Here is a 14,614-nt window from a genome sequence, read left to right as displayed (position 1 = left end):
GCCATTGAGTAAAAGGAAAAAAAGGAAAATAATGGAATTCTATCCTTAAAGAAGTCCACCTTTGTGTGGACAAAAAAAACATCTGGAGAAAACAAGTGAGTCCTGAAAGAACGCAGATTAAAACAGTGAGTGTGCCGCATCGTTGGGTGAAACAGGGATGGTGGAGCAGGATGTGGGTTCAGTTCTCCTGGCATGCTGGACTGGGTGGGGCAGAGACATTTTACAAAGGGAGGAAGGAGTCTTGCAAGCATAGGTTTGGGAAGTTGAGCCTTACTGTGATTTGGGTTTGACTTCACTACAGAGGAGACTTTAGCCACCATTCCTTTCTGGGTTAGAATGAAGGCTCCCGCTGAGAGTAGCTAGTTACCTGTTCTCTGTGGAGAGAGATTTACATTTCCACCACTGGCCATCTCTTGGCTGTAGGAATTTACCTGCAATGTATGGTCCACATCTGATTTTATAGTTCTCTTATGTCTAAAGTTTGCTGGTTCGTCTCTGGCTGGAACAGTTCATGAAGATTTCATCCTTTATCTGTGCACTGCTCCAAATATATCTCCTCAAGTCAGACCATTTTTAGCCCCTCTTGAGTGAGGTAACTTGAATCTGTGCCGCACACCTGGGTGCTGCAGACCCAGGCTGCCTGTGTTTATGGTCTGCCTTTTGGACTGGCGACCTGCAGAACCTGAGTCAAATCTGTTAACCTTGCTTAATTCCAGTTTGAAAATCTGTAAAGGGATGGGAGGTACAGCGTGGCCCCATAGGTTCCTGGGGCTATTGAAAGAACAGGGTGATGGAATGGAAAGTTCCAGAAAACCAACACACACGTCCCATGCACTCCATGGGTTTGGTGATGAAGTGATTGTCCTGCACTCTGGCTATGGCATAGGAGTAAGGAATTAAGTGAAAACCTAAATGACCTCAGACTGCATTCAAGGTAGTAACTCAACTTTAAACAAGGCATATAAAGGCCTTCTCTTGAAGCCTTTAACAACCCTTCATGCCCATTTTTGCTACCTAACCCTTAGGGATGTCTCCAGCATGTCTACCGGGCATCTGCCCCCCTCTCCCCACACCGGCCTTTTTATATTCTAGTTTCTCATCTGGAAAATTCAGATCCCACACAGTCTATCTTAGCCTGGGCCCCTTCCTCTAGGCAGCTGTCCTTCACACACACACTCTAAACTGAATAAACTAGCTTTATTCTGCATCCTGCCTTTCCTCTCCTTTAACTAGATGACATGTTGGCTAACTCACACTTGTAATTACAATGGCTTATTCTGTCTCTTCCACTAGTCTGGGAGCTCCTGAGGTCTCAAGTATTTAATGTGGTAACTGGTAAACTACAAGTGTTACACAACTATTTCTCAGAGAATGTGGTAAGTGAAAATAGGAGAAAAGGCCTCCATTGCCATACCCTGGAGGCCAAATAGGGTGAGGGCCCCCCTCCCCCACCCGAACTGATCTTTGGACATTGAATTTAACTGGAAAACAGAGGCTACTTTCACCTATCAGGTGACGGAAGACACAGTGCTCTCTCCCCAAGGACGATTCCTCAAGAAGCATGGACACCATTTGTGGAAGGCATTGACCCCAGACCTCAAAGGGCTTGCTGAGGTTGTCAGACTGTATGAAGGAAACTTGTACAGGTCATGGATGCTCTCCTGATAACACAGGTCTCTTTGGCTGCTGGGTGACTAGACACATAAAAGAACTTCAGGTGGCTGTGACAGGTGTTATGTTCACTCAGCGGCTGGCCCTGGGGCTTCTCAGATCAGGAAGAAAGATCCTGCTCACCGTGGGAGCACAGGAATGGAAGGGAAGGGAACAAATGGGTCGTTAATCAGAAGACAATAGCCTGGGGTCAGCCTGCTTTCAACGTGAGAATTCATCATGAGAATACATCTTTAAAGTTCAGGATGTAGCTTAGCATCATCTTGCCCCTGGAAAAGAGTCTAATCTATCTAGCTGGAGTGATGACGTCTGCTTTGCCCTGCAGTACACTGAAGCAGTGCATCATCATGTTCCATCACTGATTATTGCTTTAATTTTCAGAAGGTAACATGGAGGCCCACTGTACCCATTCCAAATTCTACAATGACAGAATATGCACCCATTTGGCTCAGTCTGTCTCCTCTATTACAATACATTCTGGCAGCCTATGCTTTGAACCTGACCCTCATCTGTATTGTGTATTGGCTGAGACCAAGCACTCTTGACCTTAGGGTTTGTACCTATATCAGAGGAGACCGTGGCTCTCTGAAGAGGATTTCAAGTTCTACTGTCAATGTCTAGCCCCTCAATCTTCCTATGTGCTATTGCTCCAGTCTCAAGTAGTAGCAGTGACCTTGGTACATAATAGCCATCCTTTATTTTTTTCATATATTTTTATTGTAATTAATAGAAGGTTTACATGGCATTTGCCAGATAGAAGGTGCATTAATTCCCATACATTGGTACCCTTTCACATGTCTTGGTCCCCATTTATACTTTGTTTCCATTCAATTTCTTCTGTTGCTTCTTCTTCATCAGTCCCAAGCCTGCAAAAGCATATGTGTGTGTGGTCATGGGAACTCTTCAATGAAAAGCCAAGGTTTTGAAGTCCACCAAACTCTCTTCTCTCTTCTTTTTCCATCTGGGGTTGGCGAGTGCATGCAGTAAGTCCCCATGACATTTGCTCAACTAAACAGACTGGAAATTATTCATTTTTCTACTGGGACAATCTTTTTTTTCTTTCCTTTGGTCTTCACCTTCTCTTTCATAACAAGATCCTCAGTTAAGTTACAATAAATCTGCAACTTAGCTGCCTGATTGTGAAAATGTAGATGCTTTTTCAAACCAATTCACTGAAGTTAAACAGAAATCCTGCACTGTTTAGAACATTCCTCTAAAAGCATTAGAACATTTCTGTAATGTTCTAACATTCTAAATAAAAACACTTAGAACATTTCTCCTCGGCTTCTTTGCAGTCTCCATGTCTGTATGTATACCAAAGTGAAGACTCTTAGACCCTGAGATTTCTGCAAATGCACATTTTTCTCCAGTTCTCAAGGTGATTCTGGTGTACTCTAAAGTCTGAAATTGAGTTCCCTATAGGAGTGTGGGACCTCACTTGCCTGTCTCTGCAGAGCAGAGGTAACCTTCTTCAAAGTGGCCACTGAGACCCCAGGCAATGACTTGCCCCAATCTCCCTAGCTGGTTACCACTAGAGAGAGAGGGAAACCTAAGCTGAATGCTTCCAGATTTAGCTCTCTCTCCTGGCCCTTAACCCTGAGTACCTGTGTCAGAGAAAGGCAGAGCTAAACAGATTTTCCTCTTTTCTTTCCTGTGTTCATTTACTCATCACAGAGGTCAGATGCCTGAAATATTCTCCTTTAATTCCTGTAAATGTAGCTTCAGGTGAGTGTAATCATAATTAAATTCCATTACAGGGAAGGAATTCACATGACTAATGGCATTATATGTTTAATACTGAAATCTGATCTATATATCCATTTAGGTATCTTTTTGTGCTTCCTTATAGTCAGTGGCTGTTCTATCAGGTTTCATGCTTCCACCTGATAAAAGATTTTTGGATCAACGTAATCACTTAAAACATTAGCCATTATCTGGCAGAGAAACAAATTTAATGATACTTCTTCAGGAAGAGTGTAGTTGAAATAGCCAAGATCTGACCGTCAACAGATTTGAGGTTCCAGCCCAAACAATGAATGTGGAACCTGGGTAGGCTGCATCCCTGGGTCTCAGTTCCCTCATTGGAGGAAATCTGAGAGCTTCTTCTCAACTACAGAACAGCTTTTCTTGTATACACTGGTGCTCTTTCAAGGGAGAAGCCACCCATAGGTCAATAGGGAGAATTAGGAGAGAAGGACAGAAGGGGGAAAAATGGTTCAAAGATCATTGTACTTATTGTACCAGACTCAGTAAATGTTACCTTTCTGTATATCAACTACACAAAAACTATATATAAAAAAACATACTCTGGGAGATTTGGAGGGACAGAATCCAGTTCAGCTTCTCCTAGCACACCTCTTTCCATTTCATTTTCCCCCTCAAAAAGTATTTATTGAGTAGTTGTATTATACCAAGCACTGTGTTAGATCCAAGGGCTAGGATTCGGCATGAACAAAACTCAAGGACCTTATATGTCAGTGGGGAAAATATATAACAAAAATAATTATACTAGATAGCTTTTTAAATTATAATAGAAACGAGTGTGGTTGATCACACTTATAACCCCAGTTATGAGCAGGTTAAGGTATGAGGATCCGAAATTCAACCTGAACTGCGTAGCTAGACTCTATCTCAATACCCACCAAGTGGTAAGAGTTATAGAATACAATGAATCATGGAAGTGTTTGGTGCAAGAAGGGACATGTGCATAGCCAATATTCTCTAAGAATAATTATTATCTTTGGATCAGAACTTGTGCATACAAAAGACCTGGGAAACGACAGAATGAAATGTGCTTAAGGGATTGACGATTCCTAAAATCATCTGCTTCTCTCAGAACTGGCACAAAGGCATGTTGCTGATAATGTCTTTGGTATCTTAATTGGCCATATAGTCAGATGACAAACAGAACATAATGTCACGGCTTGGCATAATTCACTCCACTCATAGGGACCCAGAGCTCAGCTAGGTGCTGTAAGGAGATGTGCTAAAGGGGAAACCATATACCCTAGGTAGCTGAGAGACTTGCTGGATAAAATAACCAAGAAAGAATTAGAGATCAATGTCATCTGCAATGCAATGTGTATAGACTACAGCACACAGAGATATCTGAGGAAGAGTCATACGAGATGTGTGAGCATATATATATCTAGTACATGTTCTTCCCCTCATCAGTGGCTGTCACTGTCGAATTGGACCTTGATTTTTATGACACTTAAAATAAGGACACTGGACTAGAAGGCCTCCAAATCTGCTAATATTAAAGAAACATTATGTTATATATTTGTATGAGAGATTCATTCATTGATTTAACTAACACCTCTTGGGTTCCCAGAGGTATCTTGGCTCTGGAGCCAAGATAAATAATCCAAGAACTATTCACTGAAAAAAAAATCTCTCATTTAGTAATACCTTTGGCTAACATTTACTGAGCATTTACTATGCACCAAACGCTATTCTGAATGCATTTCATACATAATTCACAATCTTTTAGGGTCGATACTATTATTAGCTGTATTTTGGGAGGCAGAATTCTAAGAACCCTGTATATCTCTCACCTGTGGATAATGACCTGCTGAATACCAGTAGAACCTGTAAATTAGATGAAATGTCATTTCAGTAATTGTGCTATGTCATATGCCAAGAAGATTTCCCAGTTACGATTGACATCACCAATCAATTGATCTCAAGAAGGATTTTCTTGGTAACTTAACTGGGGACTGGACACTTCCTGGAGAGATTTAAGGGGTGAGAAGGACTTACGGGTTGGGAGATATGCCACAGCTGGTTTGGATAATGGAGGAGGAGTACGGAGCCATGAGAAGGGGCCAGGTACTAAGAGCAACACCAACCAATAGGCAGCAAGAAGACAAACACATTCAGCCTACTGCCTCAAGGAACTGCACTCTTGATGACCAAGTGTGTAAGTGAGAAGCAGATTTACTTTAGTTAAGCCTCAATATGAATGCACAGCATGGTAATCACCTGGATTTCAGCCCCTTGAGTCCCTGAACCCATTATCATTGCACTCAAATTTTCCACAGACACAACTAGAGCAAAGCAATGTGTATCACAGACAGTTGAGTTTATGCTGATTTGTGGTATAGTGTCTGCTGTAACAGACTACCCACGGTCATTTGTATTTGAAAAATAAAGAAATTTGTTTAGCTTATGTTTTTGAAGGCTGGAAGTCCTATATTGGGCAGCCATATCCAGCAAGGGTCTTGTGTCAACACTTTGTAGAAAGGGGAAAGGCAAGTGCAGGTGTGTGGAGGAGACAAAACATGAAGAGTGGCCCTGCGTTATAATGTCTCCATGGAAACTATTCCAGCCACCTGAGAAAGGCTATAAACAATTCGTCTAACAATCTAATAACCTCTTATCTTCTCTTTATCTTCCTCCACTTCCTTTTTTGTTGTTAGTAAAATGCAAGGGTTTGAAATGTAGGCTTTGCACTTGCTAGCCAAGCTCTCTCCCACTTGAGCCATGACTTTCAAAGGCTCTAACTCACAATGGCAATCAAACTGCAGCATGAATTTTGCTTGAGACGTGCCATACTCCAACCACAGAAAAGGCAATACAAACCTAATAAGACCACTTCATAGATTAGAAAACAAGCAGAAAGACGAGTAAAGAGCAGGCAAGCACCAAGACAGGGCTGGGAATGCAGTGTCCAATTCCAGAGTCTATGTGCTTTACACTATGTCCTGCCCTCTAGCAGGAAACTAAGCTAGTATTCACATGCCCATCGTGTAGCCCACTACGCACAAAAAGTAGTGCCAATGATTAAAAAATAGTAGTGATCAACTCTACTAGGGGATTAAATCAGTGACAGAGTCCACCGGTAAATATTTAGGAGATGTGAAACTAGTTGTTAAACTTTTGACAGCTTGGAATTGCTCATGGTGGGAATATTAATCTCTTGGAAATCAGACAATGTTACAAATTGGATTTTAGGTTTTGGAAATGGAAGAGCCTACTTTTTCCCAGCACATCAGAAGTAGAAACTTTATATAGATCATGGTTACTAGGTATCGGAGAAAGAGAAGGCTCTCAGTGGTGGGTGATTGCATAGTAGGTGGCTGCATGGTGGATAATTGTATGGTAGGTTGTTGTGTGGCAGGTTGTTCTGTGGTATGTGGTTGCATGGTGGGTTGTCATGTAGTGGGTCACTGTGTGGTGGAGGTTACACAGTAGGTTGTTGTGTGGTGAGTTGTCGTGTAATGGGTCACTGTGTGGTGGGTGGTTGCATGGTGGGTGGGTGTACAGCAACATCATGAAACTTAGAGCAGATTGCTGGCTGGTGCAGTACACCAGCATGGGAGGGCATTTCAAATGGAGGCAGCACATCTGTAGAGTGGCCCAGAGGTGGGACGGGACGTCATACGTGTCAGCACCTGAGCAGAGGGTCATGCTGGGCACATCATTCTCCATCATGAGTTGCTGGCACGGCGCTGTGGCAGAGTGTGCTCTACCTGGGAGGGGCTTGGCTGGATCCCAGCAGCATAGCAGATGGGGCAGGGGGTGAGACCCTCACAACTGTCTATCAAGGAGACCCAGAGGCCCAGGGCACAGTACACTGGAATGGGAAGGTGGGGATTCCAGCCCCATCAAGAAGGAAAAGTACTAATATGAGCTCAGCTGGAATCCAAACTCCTATGAGCTGTACTGGGCTGGCTTAGCAACTTAACACAACAGATGCTTTAACTCACAATGGAAGCAAGAGCTGTGGGTTTGTTTCAGACCTTTATCTGCTAATGGAAAAAAATACACATTTATTGTTTGGTGGCATACTTCTCAGTGCCTTTCTGGGCAGTGTCAAAGCACCTGGATTTTGAGCTTTTTATCTAGATGCTTTAAATATTAAATACAATAAAACCCCCACCAATGTGCTTTTGTGTGTGTGTGTGTGTGTATGTGTGTGCGTGTGTGTGTGTGTGTGTGTGTGTGTGTGTGTGCATGTGAGTGAGTAATGGGGATTAAACTTGGGGTCTGGGCACTGTGTCTTAGCTTTTTTGTGCTCAAGGCTAGCACTCTACTACTTGAGACACAGTTCCATTTCCAGGTTCTTGTGATTCATTGGCAATAAAATCTCATAGACTTTCTTTTCCTGGTTTGGCTTTGAATAAGGATTGTTCGGTTCTTGAGAGTTCCTACTCATCCTTTTCACATTTTGATCTACTATTTGTCTTGAGAAAGATACAGGCACATACGAATGCTTATGTGTAATTTATTTCCGTTTCCTCTCTTTAACTAATCCAAAATTGTAACTTAATGACACACGCAGCACAGAATGGTCCATCCTTTACTGTCTTATTCCAAAAGTTGATCAAATTCAGTTAACTAACTTTTAGAAATTATTCTCTTTTCTTCTTTGAGAAACAACAGCCTTGAGAAAGTTGACGTTCTATGTAAATCATGTCCTGTTTTTTTTCTTTCTTCCCTGTTTTCTTTCATTTTGTTTGTTTGAAGAGAGAGTCTTACTGTATAATCCAGGCTGGCCATAAACTCAGGCTGCTCCTTCTCTACCTCCCCATTGGTAGCATACAGCTGTGAATCACTGTGCCCAGCTTATGTTCATTGTACTTCAATGCTGCTTCAGCCATCCTAGGATTATGAGCATGTGAAAAGATCAAATGAAGAACTTGTGTGGCAGGTGGCTGCATGGTGGGTGGTTTGTGTTAAGTCATTATGTGGTAGAGGTTGCATGGTAGGTTGCTGTGGGGTGGGTTGAATAAAACTACTCATAATTAGAAATAGAACTCATAATAATAGAATGACTACAGCAGAATAGAACTACTTATAATGTGTTTAGTCTAATGAAAGAAATGAGGCCCAGGAACCTGTCATTTTCCCTTAGTTCTGAGAACCAGTGACATTGGAACACTGGTCCAGTCACACATTATGGCTCTAGTAAGGAGAGGGGTCCTTGCTGTCGTCTGGAAGTTTTAGAGGGCATAGTCCAGATTCAGCTTGCGGTAGTTATGGAGGGTAGACTCCAGAACTCAGCTTCAAGATTCCTGACACTGGTGTGACAATAAGCCAGCCACTTTTGACACTGGTGTGACAATAAGCCAGCCACTTTTCCTCTTTGATCTATACTTCTCTTCATATAGCGAACGAGGTGCAGGGGTGATGTCCCTCTCCCCATTCATGGCCAGATGAATTCCACACACTGAAGTAGGAGGTTGTATAGCCCCCAAAGATATACAATGCTTCGGTGCTGACAATGTTACCAAATGTGGCAAAAGGGAAGTTTGAATAAGTTAAGAATCCTGAGATACAGATATTACCTTGGATTATCTGGGCGAGACGTGTGTGTGTGTGTGTGTGTGTGTGTGTGTGTGTGTGTGTGTGTGTGTGCGCGCGCGCACATGTGTCCTTGTAAGAGGTCCAGCTACAGCAGCAGGAGGGTGACATCAGAAGGGACAACAGCGATGTAGTGAGCCACAAATAATGGCAACCTTTGTAAGGCTGAACAAAATAGGAGCAGCCTCAAGAAGGAACCAGCCCTATGAATACATCCGTGGTCCTATGAGGCTCTCCAGACTTCTGACCCTGGAACAAAAAGAAAACTGCCTTGTGTGGTTCAAGCCACTAAATTTGTGGTTGTTTGTTACGGGAACCAACAGGAAAGTAACGCAGCCTTGGGGATTTCCACAACAATGCTATGTGTGTGGAACAACAAGCCCATTCTGAATCTTATCATCCCAGCCAGTGTTGATATTGGTCTGACTGTAGGCCCCATATTCCCACTGCTTTACCCTCCCCTGGGGCATGCTTGGTCTTCAAGGCCTTTTTCACTTTACACTCTGCAGCCCTCCCTACATTAGCCCATAAAAAAATGTGCTCTATTTTTATAGTGTGTTGCTCCTCCATAGTAAATAAATAGTGAATAAACTACAGCTATGTGTAACTCTATGGGTAAATCTCGGGACAATCGTTGTCGAGGAGGGAGAAAGTCTCAGGAGAAAACACAGATACATACACCCAGAGTAGTATTACACTGTCCATGTAGAATTATTTTAAAGTAAATTGTAAATGTCATAACATGGTCTGTGCTTAATTTACTGTCTATTGGTCTCAATTAATTTAGATCACAAAGAAGTGACTAAATGGAAAATATTCTACGTATGAAGTTAAAGATGCAGAAGAGCTAAGATGTCCAAGGAAAATCTGATTGTTTGCAATAATGGGCAAAACTTTTACCTGGCAAAACTCCATGAGAGGAATGGCCTTTCTCTCTTCTTTAATGCTCAACACATACAATGCTTCATGCTTGGCATATACAGATGTCCCTCATTTTACAATAGGGCTATGTCTTGATAAAGCCATTGTAAGTTGAATGTAGGTTGTTGTCCCATCTCTCAGAGCTTCCACACACCTAGGCACTCAGGAGAGGAGTGGGGCACATATTCCTAGCAGAAAAACATCAAAATTCAAAGGGTTCTACTCAAAGTGTATGCAGCATTGTAGAGTTGATTGGTAAATAAAACCACTGTAAGTTAGAGACCATCTGTCCCCATGAAATTAAAAAGGAAGGCAGGAAAGGGTGGAAGAAAGAAGGGGTGAAGAGAGGGAGGAATGGGAAGAAGAAAGAGAAGGAGAGAAAAAGGATGACTTGGGACATTTATATCCCCATTCTGTTGAGACTCAGTCTCTGGGTTGTTGTTGCTATTGCTTTTAACATTTTTAGTAACATATATTTGTTGCACAAGAGGATTTCCATTGTGACATTTCCATATAGGCATGCAATGTCTCCTAATCAGACTCATCCTTCCCATCACTTTCTATTCTCTTGTTCTTCTTCTTAAAACTATTTCAATAAAGTTTGGCATTCGTAGCTCATACCTATAATGCTAGCTACTCAAGACACTGGGATCTGAGGATTTCTGTTCAAAACCATCCTGCACAGGAAAGTGTATGACCCTCTTATCTCCAATCAACTACCAAATGCCAGAAGTGGAGCTGTGGTTCAAGTGATAGAGCATTAGTCTTGCACAAAAAGGCTCAGGGACAGTGGCAAGACCCTGAATTCAAGCCCTAGAGCCAGCACCAAAACCAATCAACAAGACCAATTTCAATAGATCCAACCTCAATCACTTTTGGAAAATTAAGCACTGGAAGCGCATTTCCTCTGGTACTGGATAGAGTGAACCCCTAATTCTGAGAATCAAGGGTAATATCCTTGAAAATTTGCTGGTTTACACAAATGTTAGTTGCTACTCAAATGTTTGTTTGGCTTAAGGTCGCAGACCTCCCTGTAAACAAGTTTCTGGATCACTGGTCCCCAGAACTATAAACCCTTCCCCCTCTTGCTCTGAGTTGCTTGAAAACCCTGTGAATGGCAGCATCTTTCTCCAGCCATCAGCGATAAGGATGGAAAAAAGAGTGTTGACAATAAGCTTCGTCTCTCTCCCAAGAGCAGCACAGGCCCTGTGCTGCTGAATGAGTGAGAATGACGACTGTGAAAGGGTGAAGATTACCTGCTCTGCTTCAGGGGGCAGAGCCAGGTCAGGAGTGCCTCGGGTCAAGAAATTGAGAGGGCCCTGGAGGTGAAGGGGATCACCTGCAATTCAAATCTATTCTTCACCTAAAGGGAAAGGCCTCCACCTGTGCAGTGCACTGGCTGACTCCTATCTCCTGGCCATCACCTCTCCCCTGTGCCCCAACCATCAGGTTGAATATTTACTAATGTCATGGAGTCTGAGCCTAGCTGCAAGGTGCAATCGAGGTTTTTGTTTTGTTTTGTTTTTTAGTGCATGGAAACAGGAGACCCATATCCTGGCTCAAGTCTTTCTATTCATAAGGCAGATAAATTGGGTCAGTCCTCCCTGTACTTCACTGGCAAAAGAAACTCACATGTCCCAGTGGAGCCACCCCAGCTGACACCAGGTGCACAGAAGCCTCCTGTTCACCAACTGGTATCTATACCATTTCGGCACATGGGTCAGGAAACTCTTAGTTGTGATTCTGCCACTGGTGCCGTTTATCATTCTCCCATACATTCTGGATTCCTCAACATTAAGTGCAGACAAACAAACTTACTCAGTTGATAGGAGGTATAGAAGAGCAACATCTGTTGCTGCATGAGATGTGGTGGCAAAGATTCTCCTTGTTCTTTTTTAAATAATAGTTTTAGGAATTGTTCGGTCGCAAGCTTCACTGGGTATGATCATTGATTAGACAAAGGGAGATGGGGAGAGGCTAGAGACTGAAGAACTGATAACATGGGGGTAACTTTAAAAATAGGGTTCACTGACTGCATGCAGCGGCTCATGCCTTTAACCCTAGCTACTTGGGAGACAGAGACTGGGAGGATTGTGGGTTGAGGCTAGCCCCAGCAAAAGTTAGGGACCAAGCTTGGACATGATGGCCCACCTCCATAATCCTAATTACATGGAAGGCAAGGCTAACAGCAGCGAAGTCTGGGGTGGTCCCAGACAAAAGGAGACCCTACCTGAGAAACAGCTTTGGCCAAAAGAACTGGAATCATGGCTTAAGCGGTACAGTGTCCTACTGCTGCCAAAAACCCAAAGGGAATACTGAATAAATCTCTCCACAACCCATTCTCCTTATCCAAAAGGATCATTTGGAGAAATCAAGCAGAACTTAAAACTGAGTTTGAAGCCACCATCGTGAGATGTCAGGTATGTGTTTGGGATTCAATCTGGTGAAGTGAGTTTGTGCTGTTCCTGCCATTATCCCAGGCCTGCTGATGAGAACTCTAGGGTGGCAGGACTCCAGGAAGATGCAGAGATTGAGGGCCCTTTCCGGAGGAGTTTGCTGAGAGAATAGGGGTTTGATCAGAGGGAGGAGGGTGAGGGGTAGAGAAAGGCCAGATTGGAACTGACCTTCCCAAGGGTACTAGAACATTCCATCAACAACCCCTCCTTGTCCTCATATTGTATGATGACCAGCCTGCGATTTGCTGAGAGATTGCCTTTCAGAAGGAGAGTTGCTCGTGATATTATCAGGAGAGGGAAGGGCTGGCTCTGAGTGACCTTATGTCCATGACTGTAGTTTGCAAAGGCAGGCGAAGGCCCGCGACTTGCGGTAGGGGAAGGAGCTTCTGAGCACCCAGTCAGGCAGAGCAGGGCGGCATTGACATGCAGCAGGCCCTCTGCCTGATCATCAGAGGGTGAACAAGGCTGCGGTCCACATTTATGCTCTCTTCTAAGAATAAGGTAGCTACTACTGATGCTGGTTTTAATTTTCCAGTGATCATGTTTTAAAGGGTAAAATGAAAGCGCTTTTTAAATTATTTTTAAAATTCACCCTAGTGATACAAAGGGGTTTCAAGTCAACATGTGTCACTGTCCATGTATCAGCTTTAATATTTTAACTTCTAGCATGTTATCACTAGCCATATATCAAGCTCCCAACAACATCAGGTGGAGAGTGGCTACAATACTGTGTACTGAACAATTTGGGCCAAAAAAAAATAAGAAATTCAAATACTAGGTCATTAGCAACTAGGAAGTTGTAGTTTTCACCTGAAAGATGTGCACAAGATGCTTAGCTGTAATGAAAGTGTATTCAATTTTTGTGTTTTAACTAAGCATACTACTAGAATTCTAGAACTTTTCTTGCACGCTTTTTTGCACTATACTTTTACTATCTCCTTTTAATCCAATGCCTTGCCAGAACGAAATTGCTAAGAAAATAAGAAAACAAGGCCTTAGTCATATTTGTGACTCATTATTTAAGGAGCGTGATGACGTTGTTGAATCTTGATATCTCTGACCATCAGCCTGCATTATCAGCATTATCTACGGTGACTGTCTACATTTTTGTTACTCACTTTCCCAAGATCAAGCACAAAATTTGGATACATCTGATTGCTCCATAGGAACTGTCCTGGATGCCCTTGACCAGTGAAGGAAGACTAAGTATATAGAGATAAAGTGACTAGTTATTTCCTTCACATGCACCTCTCCTCCTTCTAGTCCCTAGCATGTACCAAACAGTTCAAAGATATTTGCTGAATTAAACTAAATGTCCAGTATATGCTCCTCACTAAAATCAGTGACTAGCTAGCTATTAGTATAATGTGTGTTTTGTGATAAATTCAACACTACCTGCTCTCCCCGTGCCCCCCCCTCCCGCATTTCAGTCTCCTCCAAACACTACTGGGTAGATTTTTGGCTTTGGTGTCCTTACCACTTTAAAAAAACAGCTCAGTCTTCTCTTTTGTATTTTGCTCCCAAATTATCTATGGCAGAAAGTAGTATCTTCCTCTAATAGGACTTGAAAGGTGCATTTGATCCTTTATAACCTCCATTTTCTCTAACCCCCAACACATACACACATAACCAGACTTGGCTTTAGCCCAAACTGTAATTCAGAGCTAGGGCTAAGGATAAACAACTGGCTAGACGTGGGAGTGTAACTTTTGTACCTCCTTGTGAGTAAGCACATGTGTATGCATGTGTAGGTAAGCATGCATACAAGAAGTGTTTGCAAATAAAACAATTTGATTTTTAAGGTGCAGTAATGGCTAGAACTGGCAGAAGGAATGCCCTGTTTTCTAACGGGGCATCAGATCTATTGCTCACTCTCCTTTGGGAATCTGGACAATCAAATGAAATTCCATATTGGTTATAGTCACCCAGATATACATGCAGATGTTCAGAGAACTTTGAGATGGGGAGTGGCAAAGAAACAAACACTCTTGCCCTCCTTTACTTTAAGGAAGGCAACTCTGAAGTTTGGACTCTTCAAACCAGCTGAGCTGTAGATTCTGGAATCAAAAGAAACCATTCCTCCTCCCCTCTTGCCTCTCTTATCCTTGACAATGCACTTTCTCTGGGCCTTTGTATTTTACCTTAGTAGCACACATAATTTAAAAAAACTGAGAGAATGAGTGAGCAAGAGAGAGAGATTGTTTTTCTTTACATGACCAACCAGGTATTTCCTCCCTTTGTTTAGCTAAATATTTTTG

The sequence above is a fragment of the Megascapheus bottae genome, chromosome 10 (genome assembly GCF_031878675.1).
Source record: "Megascapheus bottae isolate mThoBot1 chromosome 10, mThoBot2.hap1, whole genome shotgun sequence".
Lineage (NCBI taxonomy): Eukaryota > Metazoa > Chordata > Mammalia > Rodentia > Geomyidae > Megascapheus > Megascapheus bottae.
This window is presented reverse-complemented; position numbering follows the sequence as displayed.